This window comes from Prionailurus bengalensis, chromosome C1 (assembly GCF_016509475.1).
Source record: "Prionailurus bengalensis isolate Pbe53 chromosome C1, Fcat_Pben_1.1_paternal_pri, whole genome shotgun sequence".
NCBI lineage: Eukaryota > Metazoa > Chordata > Mammalia > Carnivora > Felidae > Prionailurus > Prionailurus bengalensis.
In genome coordinates, this window is record NC_057345.1 from 211,672,781 (window position 1) to 211,692,348 (window position 19,568).

General features: G+C 45.0%; 1 protein-coding gene and 1 long non-coding RNA gene across 3 annotated transcripts in view; one reads left to right on the plus strand and one right to left on the minus strand.

Annotated features, from left to right (window-relative positions):
- The window catches only part of LOC122481866 (thiamine transporter 2-like), a 41,993-nt gene extending 25,431 nt beyond the window's left edge, over window positions 1–16,562 (minus strand). Inside the window, exons 1-2 of the mRNA XM_043578048.1 lie at window positions 16,041–16,562; window positions 13,913–14,108 (exon numbers count right to left, since the gene is read on the minus strand). The gene's annotated coding sequence lies outside the window, so the exon portion shown is untranslated. The remainder of the gene's footprint in view (window positions 1–13,912; window positions 14,109–16,040) is intronic.
- On the plus strand, window positions 3,270–17,183 carry LOC122481867. Of its 2 annotated transcripts, none has more exons than XR_006296947.1 (3): window positions 3,270–3,654; window positions 8,689–8,808; window positions 17,049–17,183. It is a non-coding gene; the product is annotated as an uncharacterized LOC122481867 (long non-coding RNA). The 2 variants fall into 2 exon arrangements; XR_006296948.1 differs by lacking the exon at window positions 17,049–17,183 and adding an exon at window positions 16,141–16,251 and having other exon boundaries at window positions 3,273–3,654.
- Window positions 17,184–19,568: the final 2,385 nt, after the last annotated feature.

The window sequence follows — 19,568 nt, forward strand, 5'->3', positions numbered from 1 at the left end:
TATGTTCCATTTGTCCTTTGGTCCCAAAAAGGAAACAACGAAAAGCATTGCGACAGTAAATATATACCACAGGTCAAAACGCAGGAACTCGGGGGCGCCCAGGTGGCACAGTCTGTTGAGCGTCCGACTTCAGCCAGGTCACGATCTCGCGGTCCGTGAGTTCGAGCCCCGCGTCAGGCTCTGGGCTGATGGCTCGGACCCTGGAGCCTGTTTCCGATTCTGTGTCTCCCTCTCTCTCTGCCCCTCCCCCGTTCATGCTGTCTCTCTGTGTCCCAAAAATAAATAAAAAACGTTGGGGAAAAAAATTAAAAAAAAAACAACGCAGGAACTCGAGTCTTGCCTTTGCATTTCTTGGTTTAAAGAGAAAACTAATGATTATTTGAAAACACTGCAGTCGGGATTAAATTTCATCTCAGCTGGAATGGCAGGGTCGCTGATGAAAAACCAGTTCCCAGCATTGCAAGCCAGTCAGCCATGCTCTCCTGTAATCTTTCATAGTAGCAAAAAGTCAGGGAATTTCTCCTACGGTGGAAATCTTGGGACTGAGATAAGATTGGTGGAATTTTGATAGACACAGTTGCTAAGCAAATGTCTGCTTCATGGTCCCCATCCTGAGCCTATTACCCTGTAGTGGTTGATGACCTGGAAATTCGTTAATGAATGCTTGAAAATGGTGAATAAAATAGCCTTTGGGGGAGTAAAGATTTATAAAGCAGATAGACCCCTTGCTTCTTCTAAGCATTGAATTCAAAGTAAACATTGGTTTAGCATCAGAAGCCTCAACTAATTAAAACTGTCATCCACCCAGGTGATTTGGATTGTTTGTAATACCTACTTTCAGAAGAATTACATGACACTATCGCATCATGGATGAAATTCAACGGTATTTAAAAGTATTTTTCTGAGTTGATACTTGGTTCCTGCTCTACTTTTTCCCCCACTTATGTTGCTAATACTGAAATGTCAGAACTTCCGTCCGGGAGGATAAACCTTGAGGTTGGCTGACTGAAGGAAGACATGGGTAGCCTGAAGAAAGGCAATCCACTGCTCTGAGAGAATCTCCCTCGCTCAGTCTTCGACCGTTTTTCCTCCCCGAAGCTTCCTGACCCTCTCCAGCTCCTCTCCTGCCTTAGTCTATGCTCTGTCTCCGTTACAGCCCTGGCGAGGCATTATGGCATGGAAGTCAAGGGCAGGGCTCTGGAGTCAATAAGGTCCACATTCTTCTCCGCTGCTTACAAGCATGTAAACTCTGGCAAGTTACCGGGTCTCTTCGGTACCTCGGATTTCTCATCTGTAAAATAGGGAAAATAATACCTACCTCACGTTGTGGAGACTACCCACATCAGTCCATGTTAGAACGATGCCAATCAGTAAGCCTAAACTATGCAGTCTGCAGGGTGGATGGCTTTCAGAGGCACTGATGTATTGACATCCATATCTGCTAGTTAGCCTGGGAGTTCCGTGGGGGCAGGGATTCCTTTTTGTCACCGAGTCTAGCACAGAATCATACATATCAAAGGTCTCCCGGAAGGCGTCTTCAACTCCTTGGTGAAAGTACATCCGTTGGACCAAACAGGGTTTTCTAACTCAGCAAAAAAATTCATATAATAATGAGATATTTCCCAAGTGTTCTGGTTATTTAAAGTTGTCCTCTGGAGTGGGAACTATAAGCTACCATTGGATTTTCAAGAATATGGAGGTTACTCTGAAAATCGTTTTGGAGTAGTGAAAGGGGAATTCCTGGTGAGAAGAACACGGGCTTTGCAGTTGAGCAAATACAGATCTCCAATCCACCTTTTAAGTTGTGTGACCCTGGACAAGTTTCTTAATGGACAGAGGCCTCAGGTTTCCTCACCTGTAGAGTGGATAACTTCCCATTCTACCCCAAGCGTTGGCAGCCAGGGTGTCAAAGAATGTTGAACTCAAAATGGGTGGATTGGTTGGTTTGACTAGACTATGGAATCTGTTCCACCGCAATGGAAGGATTCACGTAGCAAGTGATCATGTGGAGAAACACCAATAAATCTTGAATATGGAATTTGGACTGCGGGTGTGAGGATGGGCTCCAAGTTCGCCCCCTGCTGGTATCTTCGCTTATTGCAAAAAGACGGTGTCATTTGATCTCTGGTGTTTTGCCTGCACAGACCTTCTGGATTGAACTGCTTGCTCTATGGCCTGTGGAAAACTAATGGCTCCCTAGAAAGAACCTTGAAACACGAAGCATACGCTATTCCCTGATATGAGGTCTCTGCTGAGGTTGAAGGGAGCAAAGAACCCAACGTGAAAGATGCAAACATTCCTTCCTCGAACCTTGTTAATTCCAAGGCATTTTTCGCTTTTTAAAATTAATGGCAGAGTTACTGCTTTAAAAAGGGACGACTACTGAATTTACAATCCCGGGTTATCTTAGTGGTGTGGTTGTTAATAGTTCAAACAGATGATAATTCGTAGTTGATTTTTAACCTGTTGCTTCAAAGGTCATTGGAAATTAGTTAAAACGTTACCAAATGGATGCTTCGATTTGCTCCTAATTATGTCAAAATGCAAATTTCTAGTCTTCCTGAGGATGGCGGGTGCGTCGAACGCAGTGGGCTTCTGTTTCGGGACACAGGGCCATTTCAGCTGCTTCAGGTGGGGAGTCCTGCCGCTTTGTGGAGCTGCTGTACTGGAAGGACTGGGTGGGCATCTAATAGATATCCTGGCTATTACTGTGCCGTGCACCTTCTGATAATAGGGTTTTTTTCTGTTGTATTAACTAACCATAGCTGGCTGAACTTACTTGAATTCCTTTACCTCTCCTAGTCCCACTGATTACAAGAAGGTAACAATGATCTACTTTATTGTTTCCGGGGAGTAAATGAGTTCAACAGGAGAGGACTGGGGTTCTGCGTAACGCGATAAATATCAGGGTTTTCCCCTAGCCTTTCTTTGAGAATCTGCTCTAGTCCCATGACTCAGGAAATCACAAGACCAATGAATTGCTGATAACGTTAACAGCTCATATTGATAGCCCCAGCTAAGTTGAATCATTGATCATCAGTACAAAATGTATAAGTAATTTCAAAATTATTTTAAGAGAATAATAAGACACTGAAAAAGTAAGTTTATGGTTTGAGATTAGATTTGCAAGGAAAACTATTCCTTTAAGTACTTAAATAGTCTGAAAGCCCTTTATAACTATTAACTTACATATAAAAGGTCATAAGTCATACGTATTTGCCTTTTAATCAGGCCTTTATGGTCGGGCCATTACGCAGAACACTTGGTCAGTTTAGTTAGGTTCTGCTCCAAATACATGCTGTCCACACCAATTCTTTTCCATGATGTTTTACTAAATTCAGTTAGCATCGTCTCTAAATTAGTGAACATTTCCTGTATATACTTATTAAGAATTAAAAGAAAATAATCTCTATGCTCCAGCTCACCATGACTAAGTATTAAAAGTGGTGGTGTTTTCTAAAATCTAGATTTCTTAAATCAGCTCTCCATGCCAGCACTTTCCATCTGGACCTTGCTCTGCCCTTTCTAACCTGCAGTGTTGTTTAACACACAGTGACCACGTGGCCTCATCATTTTTAAGGGCGATTTGACAGATTTCTTTCTAGTTGACTTTCAACAGCCACATCACTCATCTTGCTGTTCGGAGGTCGTCAGGTAGGACTAGGGACTCATTTCATTGGCACGTTTCCCTCGCATCCAGGAAATCATGAGGACTGATGCATTGTTGATACCGACGTTGGTGCTGGGAGGTGATGTGGTCTGTAACAAATACATAAAAACGTGGAGGCGGCTTTGGAACTGGATAATGGATCGGGGCTAGAAGAATTTGGGGCTATTTGATAGAAAAAAATTTAGAATGCCTTGAAGAGATTGTTGGTGGAAATACTACTGTTTAAGGCAATTCTGTCGAGGGCTCAGAAAGAAGAGAAGAGGGCTACGGAGAAAGTGCCTATTGTCTTAAAGAGGACCTATATCACCAGGAACAGAATGTGGCTAGAAATAGGAATGGTAAAGGTGTTTCTGATGATGTCCCAGATGGGAAGGAAAAGCACGCTATTGGACACTGGAGGAAAGGTGAATTTTGTTAGAAAACGGCAGAGAACATGATGGAATTCTGTTCTGTTGTTGGAAGGAAAGGAGAACTTGTAAGAAACGAATCTGGATATTTTGCTTGGAGAGCTCCAAGCAGTGTTGAAGGCACAGCCTGGCTTCTCCTTGCTGGTTATAGTAAAATATGAGGGAAAAGAAAGAAATTGAGGAAGGAACTGCAAAGCAAAAAGGAACCAGTCTTCAATGATTTGAAAGACTCTCGGCCCATCTAGATAGCATACTTTGCAAACAGTGCCAAGAGCGTAGCTGGACAATCATTTGCTAAAGAGCTCGGCTGTGTGGCTAATGGATCCAATGAACCATGTTAGCAAAAGCTGGGAACAGAGATGGGGTTCCCCAGGAATGCTCCGTGGAGGGCCCTCTTGCCTGATGGTTTGCACCTCTCTGAATTGCACAGGAGTCTGAAGGATCTTTGAGAATTTTATATCCACAGAATCACTACTAGCCTGGACTAACAGGGGCAGGGGAAGCATGAAATGAAAAAAGAATGACCCTGAAGGCAGAGGCACAGATGCAGAAGTGTGGGCTGATGAGATCCCCTCAAGGCCAACACGGGGAGGCTGCCGCCCTATCTGGCCCAGAGGACAGAGCATCGAGCCACACAGGATTATTCTCAGGGCTTGAAATCTGATAGAACTTGCCCTGATAATTTTTAAGACTTCCTTAGGACCCATTACCCCCTTTTTTCCTTTCAATTTCTCCTGTTTGGAAAGAAAATGTCTACTCTGTCCTGTGATATTGTGTTCTGTAAGCAGATACCTTGTTCTCTGGTTCACAGGTGAAGGCGAATTTTACCAAAGGATGAATCATATCCCTTGGGTCTCACCCATATTGATCTATATGATTTAGATGATGAAGTTTGGGACTCTGAATTGATGACAGCCTGGACTTGGAGTGGATGCTGGGATGGTGAAGACCTTTGGAAATGTTGGGAAATGGGTGAACGTAATGTTGCATGTGGGAAGGATGTAAATTTTGAGAGGCCAGAAGGCGGACTGTTATGGGCTGAATTGTGTCCCCCACACAAAGAAAGTATGTTGAAGTCCTAATTCCCAGCACCTCAAAATGGAAATTATTTGGAAACAGGGTTGTTGCAGATATAATTAAGATGAGGTCATCCTAGAGCAGGGCGGGTGTTTATTCCAATATGACTGAGATGCTTAAGGAGAAACACAGGTACAAAGACACACAGGGAGAAGGTGGCCATGTGATAACAAGGCAAAGATTGGAGAGAGGCACGGGGACCTGGGTGGCTCAGCAGGTTAAGCATCTGACTCTTGATTTCAGCTCAGGTCATGATATCATGGTTCATGAGTTTGAGTCCCACTTGGGCGCCTGCTTGGAATTTTCTCTCTCCTTCTCTCTCTGCCTCTCCCCCTGCTCTCTCTTAAAAGTAAATAAACTTAAAAAAAAAAAAAAGATTGGAGAGAGGCATCCACAAACCAAAGAACAGCAAGGATTGCCAGCAAACACCATAAGTTGACTGAGGCAAGGAAGGCTCTTGCCCTATAGATTTCAGAGGGTGGAGGGTCCTGCTGACACCTTCGTTCTAGATGTCTCATCTCCAGAACTATGAGAGAGAGAATACATTTCTGTTGTTTTAAACCACCCAGTTTTGTGGCACTTTTTTTTTTTTTAACGTTTATTTATTTTTGAGACAGAGAGAGACAGAGCGTGAACAGGGGAGGGGCAGAGAGAGAGGGAGACACAGAATCGGAAGCAGGCTCCAGGCTCTGAGCCGTCAGCCCAGAGCCCGACGTGGGGCTCGAACTCACGGACCGAGAGATCGTGACCTGAGTCGAAGTCGGATGTTTAACCGACTGAGCCACCCAGGTGCCCGCACTTACTTTTTTTTTTTTGTTTTTTTTTTTTTACAGTCATCTTAGGAAGCTGATATTGACTTTGATATACCTAATAGGAATTTTTGATAATTTGGACAAAATGTATGATGTATTTCACGTTTAAAATTTTTCATGAAACATATTCTAGCCCAGATTTCTTTGTATTCATACTTTCATTATTGTTAAATATAAAAAGGAAAACGCATCTTTATTTACATACGGAGTGAAATTTCCCAGTTTGTTTTTGTAGCTAATTATAAATATCTTCAGCTAGGTAATAAACATTGTTTATACCCCATATGGTGGTTGTTCAAAAACTGAAATGTTCTCATAAAAGACTGAAATGTTAGGTTTTTAATTTTTTTTTAACGTTTATTTATTTATTTATTTTTTGAGACAGAGAGAGACAGCATGAACGGGGGAGGGTCAGAGAGAGGGAGACACAGAATCTGAAACAGGCTCCAGGCTCTGAGCTGTCAGCACAGAGCCCGATGCGGGGCTCAAACTCACAGACTGAGAGATCATGACCTGAGCCGAAGTTGGACGCTTAACCGACTGAGCCACCCAGGCGCCCCTTAGGTTTTTAAATTTAATGTTGTACGAATTGCAGAAATGATACTTACCCTTTTAGGTCACCCGCTTAAGCAAACTATAATTAAAAATTTTTTTTTCTTTTAGTTTATTTACTTTTTGAGAGAGAGAAAGAGCAGAGGAGGGGCTGAGAGAGAGGGAGAGAGAAGATCCCAAGCAGGCTATGCACTGTCAGTGCATAGTCCAATGTGGGGCTCAAACCCATGAACCATGAGATCATAACCTGAGCTGAAATCAAGAGCTGGACGCTTAACCAACTGAGCCACCCAGGTGCTCCATTAAACTGTATTTTTTAAATAAAAATTTATAAATTTCCCTATGGCTTAGTCACTACTCTACTTGTAAGTTTTATATTGATTTTTCCATTGAGATACTGATGCTTATAACAATTGCTCTCCTTTTTACCGAATCTGTCTTCTTTACCAAGTTATCAAGTTTTAGAAAGAAGCGTGTGACGGTGGCAATGAAGGTGTCTCTTGTACGGGAGGCTGATGTTCCCAGGGCACGTTTAGTAGGGTTCTGTTTTCAGCCAACAGAGCCTTCATCCACCCCCAAGTACTCAGGAAGCCTTTGGGGAAAGAAGAAAAAAAAGGAAGGAAGGAAGGAAGGAAGCCAGTTTTATTGTAGCTGTAGGAAAATTGCTCTAAACCATTCATGCACCTTTATTTGATCTCCTGGTCTGAACAGAGCATAAATTCAGCACGGCTGGCCAGATTAAAAGACTTAACGATGGAAACACCATCCTGCACACGCGATAAACGCGGGCTAGTGCTACAGGGATTTCACGATGCAAACCCTCTTTTTTTTTTTTTCCAATGGGCATTATCACTGCAGACACTTTCTGTTAAAGAAAAGATGACCAGGTTCATTCTAGAACCTTCTTTGATTATTCATGGCAGTGCTACAAATACATTGGGTCCAGTGTATTGTTGGAATGGATGTAACTCCTATTGAGTCAGAAAGAATGGCGTAAAGTGAAAATTGCTGAACAACTGCTAGGTATAGAAACTCCTTTGTGAATTTTTGGGTTTTGACAGGCTGTCCCGAGTCCATTTTTACCCCTTAACTGAAAGCAGCATGGTACAAAAAAAGAAAAAATTGGTAGGAGAATGTGCTAAAACGGGAGACACCGTCCAGTGGGTCTCTCCCCACTCACTGATTCAGCAGGTCTCAGCCTGGAGGGTTGAGACTGGGAATTTTCATTTCTAACAAGTTTCCAGGCGATGCTGAGGCTGCCATTTGGGGGACCTCACGTTGAGAGTCACAGCTTAGCAAACAGCAGTTTGGAGGCAGTTCTGAAGCTGGAAATTTGAATGAGATTTCGGGGTTGGTTTTGGCTTTACGCTCCTTGAAGATTAGACACTAGAGGGCGGTGTGATCCTGGCACACGGGGACAGAGAGCGGATGATGTCCCATCAAATCCAGACCTTTGCTTCAGCCCAGACATCTCTGATTTTTATCTGTTTTGTTTATTGACCGTTCACATAGGAATTTATTTTTTTTTAAATTTTTTTAAATGTTCATTTATTTGTGAGACAGAGAGAGACAGAGCACAAGTGGGGGAGGGGCAGAGAGAGAGAGGGAGACACAGAATCGGAAGCAGGCTCCAGGCTCTGAGCTGTCAGCACAGAGCCCAACACGGGGCTCGAACTCACGGACCGCGAGATCATGACCTGAGCCAAAGTAGGACACTTAACCAACTGAGTCAGCCAGGCGCCCCGGAATGTATTTATTTTTTTCCACATATGAATTTATATGTAAGAGAGGTTCTACTTCCAGGAATAAATTTAAAAGCTGCTCTCTTTTTGCTGGAGATGAGGGGTGAATTGGGGGGGGGGGGCGTGATTTTATGTCCCATTGTTCAGACTGCTTTAGAATTGAAAGATAAATGGGCTCTTTAGAGTCTGGCGTTTCTAAAAGTGTTTTCAATGAATTCAAATTTGATTCATAATAGAAATAGAATTTTGAGACCAAGTAAGTTCAGAAGCATTGGGTTAAGTCAAGTCACACGAGCTCCCTTGCTGGAATGTTCCTCACAATCTTTATGTGTACGTTGGAGTTCCTTGAGAGGGGGCAGAGAATGCAGAGCCACTGTGAGTGTTTTGGAAAGAAACACCAGTCTGGTCCTAATGCTTCATGTCTCTAGAAAGAAGTAAAGACTGGAAGATAACGTGACTGCTGGGTAGTGACAGGGCCTGTCTCCTGACCGCGGCTCAGCGTACCTTCCACAGGAAAACCTACACGACCGTGTGCTGCCCATGCCCAGGTGAGTCAAATGCACTTGGTTTTGGGGGCCTTGAATTCTTCCCGTTCCACCTGTTGGAATACTTTTCCTTCAGGCACCTGAAGGTGGGCTGCATCCCACACGTTCATACAGGTTGTGCTCCAATGCCCCTTTTAACTTCTCAAAACACCCTGTCCGAGATGGTTGTTTTTTTTTCTGTCACTCTCTATATGCTTAATGGTTTTTGTTCAAATCTTCCCTTTGTTTTTGTTAACGTTTATTTATTTATCTTTTGGGGGGGCAGGGGCAGAGAGAGAGAGAAGGAGAGAGAGAATCCCAAGCAGTCTCCCCACTGTCAGCACGGAGCCTGATGCGGGGCTCAAACCCATGAACCGTGAGATCATGCCCTGAGCTGAAATCAAAGAGTCAGACGCTTAACCGACTCAGCCCCCAGGCACCCCTATTTCTTCCCTTTAAAAAGAAGAGCTGTATCCATCCATTGTGGTGTCTACTATATTTAGTATTTAGTAGGTCCTCAATTAGCATTTTTTTTAGGATAAATTACCTAGTGCTATCAAAAAATATAGCGTAAGATTGACTATTGTACCCAACAGGGTTCTCCAGAGAAATAGAACCAATAGGAGTTTTTATATATTGCGTGTTAAAATGGCAAAAACTAGTGTGTTTTATGAAATAGTTCCGACAGGACCCAGATAATCCAAACACGATATGAATTTATGGAAAAATCTCCACTTGCATTTCTGGGTTTAAAATTCCAACATCTGACACTTTCCAGTAACTGTTTAAATTTAATCATATTTTATTTTTATACACCCTGGTATGTTAGAGAATATTCTTCCAGGCTTCAGGAAATTTGGGTTCAAATATTATTAAGGGAGTGGGGATTTTGTATGTATCCAAAGGCCTCTCTGAGAAGGAATTCTATACTGGATTTTACTGCAATTAAGGTAACTGCCTTGGAAAATCCTGGCCACTTTTTTTTTTTTTTTTGAATTTTCCATCTTCCAAATCTCACAGGGGTGCTTCTCGTAAGCAGGCTGACTTGTAACCACACAGTGGAAGCGAGTTCAGGCAAATATCATTCCAGGCTTCCTCCGTGCAGGAGGGAGGATGCCCTGACAGGTGGTTGTGGTGGGGATGATCTGGAGTTGCCGACAGACAAAGAAGCACAGACGTTTGTGAGGTGAATGAGCTTAAGATAAAAATCCACCTTCTGAGGAGCCTTCCCCTGCTGAGTCTCACAGAATTTTTTTTTATCCCTTCTCCTTGACTCACAAGGTCCCTCCTGCCCTGCGGACCATTGAGATAATGGGGGCAGGGAGTGTGTGTATGTGTGTGTGGTGTCTTAGATATAAAACAAAGCCTGGAAATCGATGTGCTGTGTTAAAGAACTCCTGTGTTAAGGACTTGGCTTCTGGTATTCTTAGTGGCAGCGATCTACACGTGTGCGGTCTACAGTGAGCAATACACGCCGTAAGTGTGTTCGCACACACTTGCTAGTAACAATTACCTGGCTGTCTGGTAATTTCATTTTGAAAGGAGGTTAGAGATAACGTTCACCATAGAAGATGAAGTTCCCTGGAAAAGAGTGAGTTGCTTTGGGTGGAATTTCGGCTTTCCGTGGGCAAAGAGGTTTGGGAGGGATGATCTTCCGGATTACCCCATGTTATCTACCACCCACCCTGTTCCTTCACAAGGTGGGCCCCATGAAGACTGGCTTATTTGGGGACCTATTACGTTGACTGTCCTCTTCTTCGAGGTAAAATAAATGCTGATCCAAATTCTATCAATAAAGCTCTTACCTAAGTGGAGCAGGCGACGATGATAGACGCTAAATTACATCAGTCAAGACGAATAATGACAATGAAAACTATTTGCCAGTGGTTGGGGTGAGAGATCTGTTTTCCATTTACTTCTACTTCACAGAGAGTAGGGATATGCTCTTCCATATGGAACGTTTCTGGGGTTTTCTAGGTGTTTCTTGTGTAAGTGGCTGAGGAAATGACTATCTGCGGAGCCATCGATGAGCCATACTGACAGCCATCTGGAAGCCTACTCTCTTCTTTCATTCATCATATTTCTGTTCCGCCTGCCTGTGGGTTGTTGCACAATTCTACAGTTGCACTTTGAGCTGAACTTCTGGTCTTTTCTTCTCCATGACCTCCATGGGCCTACCTACAGCTATTTCCACTGTCCTGGAGAAGCTGAAATTCCTCCACCCTCTGAATTTTGGCTTGAGAAAACCAGAGATCAATCTAAGGGAAGAAACACAATCTCCCACTTGATGGGGATGGAAGAGGACCACAGCCTCTTTGGAGAGAGGAGGAGAAGAATAGGCCACAGTGCCAGGATTAGGCCTCATTTCCAAGGACCCTTTTTCCCATTCGACCTCAGCTCCCCATTCTCCCTCTGTATTGTATTCTCCCTCTGTACTGTATTCTCCCTCTAAGAAGGGATCCAGTCGTCTGGCTGTGTCTACAAACATCTCTTCTTGCTATGTCATCAGCTATGGTCACTGTACTATTCCTTAGCTCCGTTGGGGTATCTGTCCCCCCCGCCCCCCAATATTCCAGCCTTCTCCTTTCGTTCTTTCCCTTATTTCTACAACAGTCATACCAATGCCTTAAGCTCCATCACCTGCCCATGTTTAGATCACATCTGTGTGGAAAAAAACCTCATTCTAAGGGTTTTTGTTTGGATAACATTTCTCAGTTGGTGATTTTGCATTCTTTATCTCGTCTGTTGGATGAATGGCTGAGTTCTCCATCAGGGCTTTCGCCATCTTTCATGGAGTTCCTGGAGTGCCCTTCCAAGAGGAAGTACCAGACTCTCCTGGGTGCAATTTTCAGCTGCTACTCAGAGATTCTCCAGATTCCGATGCACCCCACCCCCAAGCCGAGAACCACTCCGAGACCTCTGCCCAGATTACTTTCCCAAAAAGGGAGCCCCTGAGGGTCAGGTCTGCACGCTGCCGGATTTAGTGCTGCACGAGGCGAGTGTGGAGGGCCACGCTCTTTAAATGACTTGTGCACACAAATATCTGAACTGCTTCAGCCCACAAAAGACTTTCAGCCGCTCCGCACCCCTGGAAGCACGTGGGTAGTCAAGTGAAACCTGTCTTCTCCTGATACCTTTGAATAACCACCCATAATTATTACTTCCAGCGACCTTCTAGAATCTGGCTTTACCGGTCTGTCCACATGTCCTGAGATTCTGAGTGCTCAGCGTGTACTCCAAGGACGCAATTCCCAATCAAAACCAAATCAGTGCTTCCTAACACATACCATCAACAAGCACAGAAAAATAATACCTCCGGCACGTGCCGTTTAACCTAATACCTGCTTGGACGGGCATTGATACTACATGCTTTCTACGCCTCACTTTGAATCCTCGGAAGTTCACAAAGCAGATATTGTCTCAACCTGGCAGATGGGCAGGCAGACGTTCCAGGAGAGATAACGTGGCTTGCCCGGGGTCATGCAGTTTAGAATCCAGTTCTGTAAGGATGTAAAGCTCGAAATCTTCTTCTGCCTGCTCGGTGGGGCGTGCTGATCTGAAGTTCCCTTCTCTCATTCCTTTCAAGTTGTTCTACAGCCTTGCTTCCCTCCTCCTCTGTCCAGGTCGCCCTCCCCCCACCCCCAAATTTCCACTGTGTGACGTACAGCTTCAGGTTGCCGTCTACAACGATGCGCGTCATTAAATGTCACGTATTATCTATCCCTACTGCTATAAGTTGCGGCATGCACACCCTTTTTCTCATTAAAATTAAAAAAAAAAATCTTTATTTTTGAGGGAGAGAAACAGAACGCGAGTGGGGGAGGAACACAGAGAGAGAGGGACACACAGAATCTGAAGCAGGCCGCAGGCTCTGAGCTGTCAGCCCAGAGCCCAGTGCGGGGCTCGAACTCATGAACCGCAAGTTCATGGCCTCAGCCGAAGTCAGAGGCTCAACCAACTGAGCCACCCAGGCGCCCCATTCTCTTTTTCTTATTGAAGGATAAGAATAATTGACATCCAACATCCTGTTAGTTTCAGGTGTACATCACAGTGATTTGATATTTTTAGACCATTATGAAATGATCCTCACAGTAAGTGTAGTTACCATCTATGGCCATACAAAGGTATTACAACATGACTCATTATATTCCCTATGCTGTATAATACATTGGCATGGTTTATTTTAAAACTGGAAGTTTGTACCTTTTCATCCTTTTCATGTATTTTGCCCCTTCCCAGCCCCCCCTCCCCCAATTTGGCTTATGTATCTGTGAGTCTCTTTCTGTTTTGTTTCATTCGTTTTGTTTTTTAGATTCCACATACAAATGAAATCATATAGTATTTTTCTCTGACTTATTTCACTTAGCTTTGTACTCTCTGGATCCATCCATTTTGTCACAAATGGCGAGATTTCATTCATTTCATGGCTGAGTAATGCAGCATGTATTCTTGAAATCAGTTCAGTGGACATTTACAGAGGTTTTCTTTGAACAGTTTAAGCCCCCCACAAGCTGTTCCTTGGGCCGAAGAGATCCTGCGCTATTTATTGCTAGTGGCATCTAAGAGTTGTCAGGCTTTCCGGGATGGGGTGCTTAATTCCCAGCTGGAAAGGTTCCTAGATTGAAAGTTCAGATGCAGGGGGAAGAGCATCTGCACTGACAGCCAGCTCTATCCTTTGGATGCTATGAGGCATCGACCCCTTCTGTTCCAACCTGCTGCTGATGCTGCTAGCCGACTTTCAGAAGTTGTTTCAAGGATGCTTTGCCTCTACCACCACACTTAACAGCATACAATTTTGAGTAAATGTGGCAGCCCCCCTCCAGCCTTGGGCAAATGATAAAAAGCGATGACATTTTAATTATTATTTGATTTACGTACCTTCTCCATCACAAGGAGTATAAATAAGAATTCTACACAAATTATTCTTTTCCTATGACCCTCTCTGTTCTGATATAATTTTTTTTTTCCTCTCTGGAAGGAATACTTGTCCGTATTTTATTTTGCCCTACTGGGACAAAGCAAGGGTGGTCCCCTATTGGGTGAAACCGGTGTCTGAAGCAGGCACTGGAAAGGGGTCTTTGCACACGCTGTTCCCTCCAGCAGAAAAGTAAAGCTTGTCTGGGCTTACCTTTGTGGTCTTAAAAGCGAGAGAAGAGGACGCTTTGCGCAGAAGGAGAGCATTAGTCAGCAAAAAAAAAAAAAAGAAAAAAAAAGAAATTCACAAGGTGAGCACGGCGTTCTGTCCTCTGCTCCGCTGGGACACGAGGCCAGCCGCCGTCAGCCGCGATGTCCAAGTTCCGGTCTGCAGGGCAGATCTGCAACACCTGCTGAAAATCTTGATTGAGCAATGAGGCACGTCGTGGCGTGCTGCGATCCGCAGCAGACCGGAAGGACCGGGCAGAGTTCATTACCACGGATTAATGAGGCCTCCGCCTTTGCATCCGCAGAGAATTGACTTTTTTCCTCGTATTAAAAATAGATCACTGCTATCACATTAACAGCTTCTTGGAGAAGCGAAGTTTTCGGGTTTTCTCAGCACCTATTTTTGTTAGTGGCAAGAAGACCAGTCGGTCACACTCCCGCTACTATTTTACTAGCTTCGTATTTGGATCTCACACCCCGGGTCTTTTCCCAAGTCACAGTGTTCTTCCTTGGAACATCTAGTTGGGTTGAATTTTTGAGGGCACATACTTGCCTTTTTGTTCCATGACATTTTACTTGAATGCTTATCTCCAAAGCTTGATGCATTTCCCACCCCCAACCATTTCCTTTGAGCAAGCCTCCGTTGCTAGAATCTCCAAAGCAATTTGGTCTCTGAGGCTGAAGATTCAGCCACCTGCCTCTCTTTGTTGCCATTGTTAATGAGCTACATCACTTTTTTTTTTTTTCTGCTGTATCACTTACAACCTGCTTTTGAGCCACCTCCTTCCCGACATTTGCAGCTGGTTCCAAGCCAGTATTCTTCTCCCTGTTTGTGGGTGTAGCTCCCAGGGCTGGCACTGGCCAGTCAGCACTGCGGATTTTAGATAATGACCTCGAAACTCACATACATTCTTAGATTAGGTCAGTTGCCCTTATAATTGTTTCCAAAGGTAGGAAAGGAAACAAAAGGAAAGGGCAGTGTTGTCCAAAATTCTCCTTTTGTGTTTAGTAGAAGAGAACAGGGTGTGTGTGGGATGCCTCCCCCCGTGCCCCCCTCCCCCCTCAATGCTCTAAGAACTTGCTGTGGGTATTTTAGCCCCCTCTAACTCTTCAACATTCTCTCCTTAGCTTTCTGGGTCACCCTGACTGTGGAAGAGAAACCCCAAGAGGTGTATACCAAGAGGTATCCAGTGTGATACCTCTGATAACAGTGTCTGTGGAGTGGACACAGTTAAGTTTCCTAATATTGTTTTTCCCCTCACCCAGCCTTTTTTTTAAATTCCCAAGACCTGGAAAATCTAAGCTAGAGATAATGAATTTGTAGAATGATTTCCTTCCCGCTGCCAAAAATGCCTACATCACTTTGGCAACTATGTTTTACACCCTCTTTATAACCCCCCCCCCCCAATTCCTACAGTGTCCTCAGAATAACTATACTAGAAAGTTACAGACCAAAGATGGGGATAAGGTCTGCCAAAATTGGACACCTGTAAATGAAATGTAAGCATTTAGTTAAATTTCATATACTTTCAAATAAAATAACATTTTAGTTTACTCTTTAGCGTTAAAGCAGGAAAAGCCCGGTAAATTTAGATAAAGCCAGCATATGTTGTTCTAATCCGGGCCAGGATCAGATGGAGAAGAAGCTGATGCTGTAGGAAGTAAGGAGAGCTGTTTAATTTCTCTTTCTCTGCCGCAAATAGAAAACAAAGGAGGATTTTTTTTTTTTTTAAGACCTCTGAGTAAAAATACGCTCGTTGCAGGGGCTAGAACAATGCCTAGTTTGTAGTAAGCCCTGAATTAACTGTTAATAAGAGGGCTTAGTACTTTAGAAGGAATCTCTACCAATGCCATTCAGTAGTTTCCTCCTCATGCAGTCTCGTCTCAAAACTTCTCATTTTCCCATTAGTGCAATGGCTGTGGGTTCCCAGACTCACACGTCTGCTCTGCGATGTAATTAGGCAGTAACAGGAGATGTTCCAATTCCGACTGTCTTAGCAAAATGCTAGTAATGTGGTCTTGCCATCAAACCTCAGGCAGCCCAAGAAAAGGGGTGCCTGGCCATGTCACATTTCGAAAAATAATTGCTAACAGTAACGTCAGCCCAGACTTACCGAGCCTTGCCTGTGGGCTGGCCACTTGACGCACGTCTTAACCTCTTTAATCTTCGCGACACTCCGACGAAGTAGGACTGTTCTTGTCCCCATTTTGCAGGTGAGAAAATTGAGGTGCAGAAAAGTGAAGTAACTTTCCCCAGGTCATGCAGCGTGCCGGACTCTCTTCAGCGGGGCGGGTTGGCTGCACGAATGAAACAAATGTCCTTCCATCAAAGACCATCTCGGGCCATCTCCTTCCTTCTTCTGTTGTCGGGGACACAGGAGGTTGGCAAATTGGACCAGTTAGCTTTTCTCAGGTCTGCTGGTTTCTGTTCCTTTCTGGACGAGTCCTGATCTCTGTTTCTCCTGCTTCCAGTATCTGAGATGGCCCAGCTCCCAGTCCTCTGTGCCCCCTCCTGCCTGGCCAAGCTGTCGGGGCATAGTCCACACAGTGAAGTGTGCACCCTGCTCGAGCCAACTTCCTTTGTAAAGTCACACAGAGACTCGGGTTTGGGATCTAGATCTTTCTGGGAATATAGGTGTCTGGGGGCAGGGGAAGGGGGACGGGGGGAGGCCAACATCTTTTCCAGACTGTTGTGACCAAAGAAACCTAATTCAGAATTTCTTTAGAATTTTGTGCTCAGTAGCTTAAAGTCCTAGAACCAGATTTAGAAAAGACTCCCAGCGCCGCCTCCCACCTGGTGTAGACGCCACCCAAACCCTCCCTTCCCCACCTCCCCACAGATGATGTTTTCCAGCATCTGCAAGAGTAAAGGGGCATCAGATGGTCAGCTCACAATGGTGTTGCTTTTACCTTGCTTTTTCACTTTTCACCTGAATAGGAGGTGTTTTGATATGTAGGGAAGAATCTATATGCGTCAGGAAAGAACTAGACATTGTCTCGACTCTGAAGCACGTTCTTCTGAGTTACCTGATCCTAGCCTTTCATCGCCAGGTGGGCTATTTTCCAGACCTGTACACTGTAGATAACTACATGCAACATGAAATAATTCTTATTTCATGCAGGTGAACTCTGCCCAGTAGAGGGACCGTCCTTCCTCCATGTGGTAAAAAACTCTAAATGTTTCCAGTAAGGATGTAAATGAGAAAGGATGCTACATTCTTTTCTGGATGTTGGAATAAATAGTAAAGAAGAAGCCATTTGTCACGTGTCCTGGGTGGCTCTATCACCATCATCCACCTCCTCTCCCCCAGCAGAAGGTGGCACCAGACCTCCCTCACCTCTGGAGTCTCCCTCCTCCCCTCTCCTGAGTCCTCTCTACCGACACCATGGGGTGCTGTGGCTGTGGAAGTTGCGGTGGCTCAGGCGGTCGCTGCGACAGGTGCATCACCTGCAGGTGCTACCGGGTGGGCTGCTGCCCCTGCTGCTGCGGCTGCGGGAAGGGCTGTGGGAAGGGCAAGACGCAGTGCTGTTGCTAGGTGGCTGGGGGGTAAGAGGCCGTGGGGCATCTGCTCCCTCCAGTTAATGACATGTTCCTGTCTGCCTCTGCTCCCACACCTCCCTGCTTGCTATCACCTGGGTGCCCTGGACTTACTCTTTTTTTTTTTTTAATTTTGTAAATGTTTATTTGAGAGAGAGAGAGAGTGTGTGAGCACGGAAGGGGCAGAGAGAGAGAGGGAGACACAGAATCTAAAGGAGCCTCCAGGCTCTGAGCTGTCACCACACAGCCCATTGTGGGGCTCAAACTCATGAATGTGAGATCATGACCTGAGCCGAAGTTGGACATTTAACCAACTGAGCCACCCAGGTGCCCCACTCTTTTTTTTTTTAAGTTTTATTTTTTATTTGAGCAGGTGAAAGTACATGAGTGGGAGAGGGGCAGAGGGAGAGAGAGAGAGAATCTCAAGCAGGCCCCATGCTCAGTGTGGATCCCCATCCAGGGCTCCGTCCCACGACCCTGGGACCATGACATGGGCTGAACACAAGAGTCGGATGCTCAACCAACTGAGCCACCCAGGCGCCCCAGGACTTCCTCTTTGGAACAATATTGCTGGATTTTGAACTCTGTGCCCTTCTCTATCAACTCAATGGTCCCAAACCATTTTATTTGAAAAAATCCCAAAGAAGTCATGGGCTTTGCAAGGATGGAAACCCAGCCAACACCTGAAGATCGGTCATTCCGTGAGCCCAGCCAAAGGGATCACGATCCTGCGTGTTCTCTCTGAGGTGTATTCATGTGGGCTCCCAACTTAGTACTTCTGCTCTGCACCTGTGCGCAAACTGTTTTTATTACCATCACCGTTTTCCATTACTTTCACTATCATTTCCAGTCACCATGTAGGTGTTGCCCAAATTTCCAAATGAAACACAGAAAACAGCCACAGATGGACAAGCGGGCAAAGAAATTGTGATGTGATATGCGTGTGTACGTGTGCATGTGTGCGTGTGTGTAAGTGACAGAAGCCAGAGAAAAATAACTGCCCTTTGAGGTCTCTTGCATGTGGAATCAAAAAAAAGGACAACAAGATCATAGATACAGGGAAGAGGTAGGTGGTTACCGGGGGTGAGGGTGGGACAAACAGGGGAAGGGGGGTAAAAAGAAATCAAAGAGGCAGAAAACAGCCCTGAGTGATTCTGCTTTTATTCTGCTGTGGCTACAGGGGGCCTGCAGGAAGTTTCTGTCATCCCGGCCGAGCTGTACGGATGTGTATATGGAAGCAGAAGGAGCTCAGGGCTGCTGGGCAGGCCACCGCCAGGCCTGGGGCCTCCCCTCCCAGCCACCTGTCATTTTTTCATCTCCTGAGACTGGTAGGCACTTCCCCCGGACGTTTCAGCGCGCACTGCCTTGTGTGCCTCTTCCCGAAAGGCCCAGTGACCCTACTCATTTGTCACACGTGGGTCATGTGCCCTGTAGCGACAATTTCCTCAAGCCAGATCTAAATATTTCACCTACATCAAGGCAAAAGGCTAGAACCTTAACCTTTTTCTTTCTTCTCAGAAATGGTTATTCTCTCGCCATTCCTTTCTTTTTTTGTTGTTTCATGTTTTTTAACGTTTTTATTTTATTTTTGGGAGAGAGAGAGAGAGAGCGTGAGCAGGGGAGGGGCAGAGAGAGGGAGACCCAGAATCCGAGACAGGCTCCAGGCTCCAAGCTGTCGGCACAGAGCCAGACTCGGGGCTCGGACTCATGGACCATGAGATCATGACCTGAGCCCAAGTAGGACGCTTAACCGACTGAGCTACCTAGGCACCCCCCCCTTTCTTTTTTTTAAGTTTTATTTTTTATTTGAGCAGGAGAAAGTACATGAGTGGGAGAGGGGCAGAGGGAGAGAGAGAGAGAGAGAGAAAGAGAGAGAGAGAGAGAGAGAATCTCAAGCAGGCTCCACGCTCAATGTAGTACCCCATGCAGGGCTCTGTCCCACGACCCCGGGATCATGACCTGAGCTGAAAACAAGAGTCAGAAGCTCAACCGACTGAGCCACCCAGGAGCCCCCATCTTGTCATTTCTCTCCCCTTACTTCTATTGTTGATGATTTCGTTTTTTTAGCTTTTATTTTTATTTGTTTTGAGAGAAAGAGCATGTG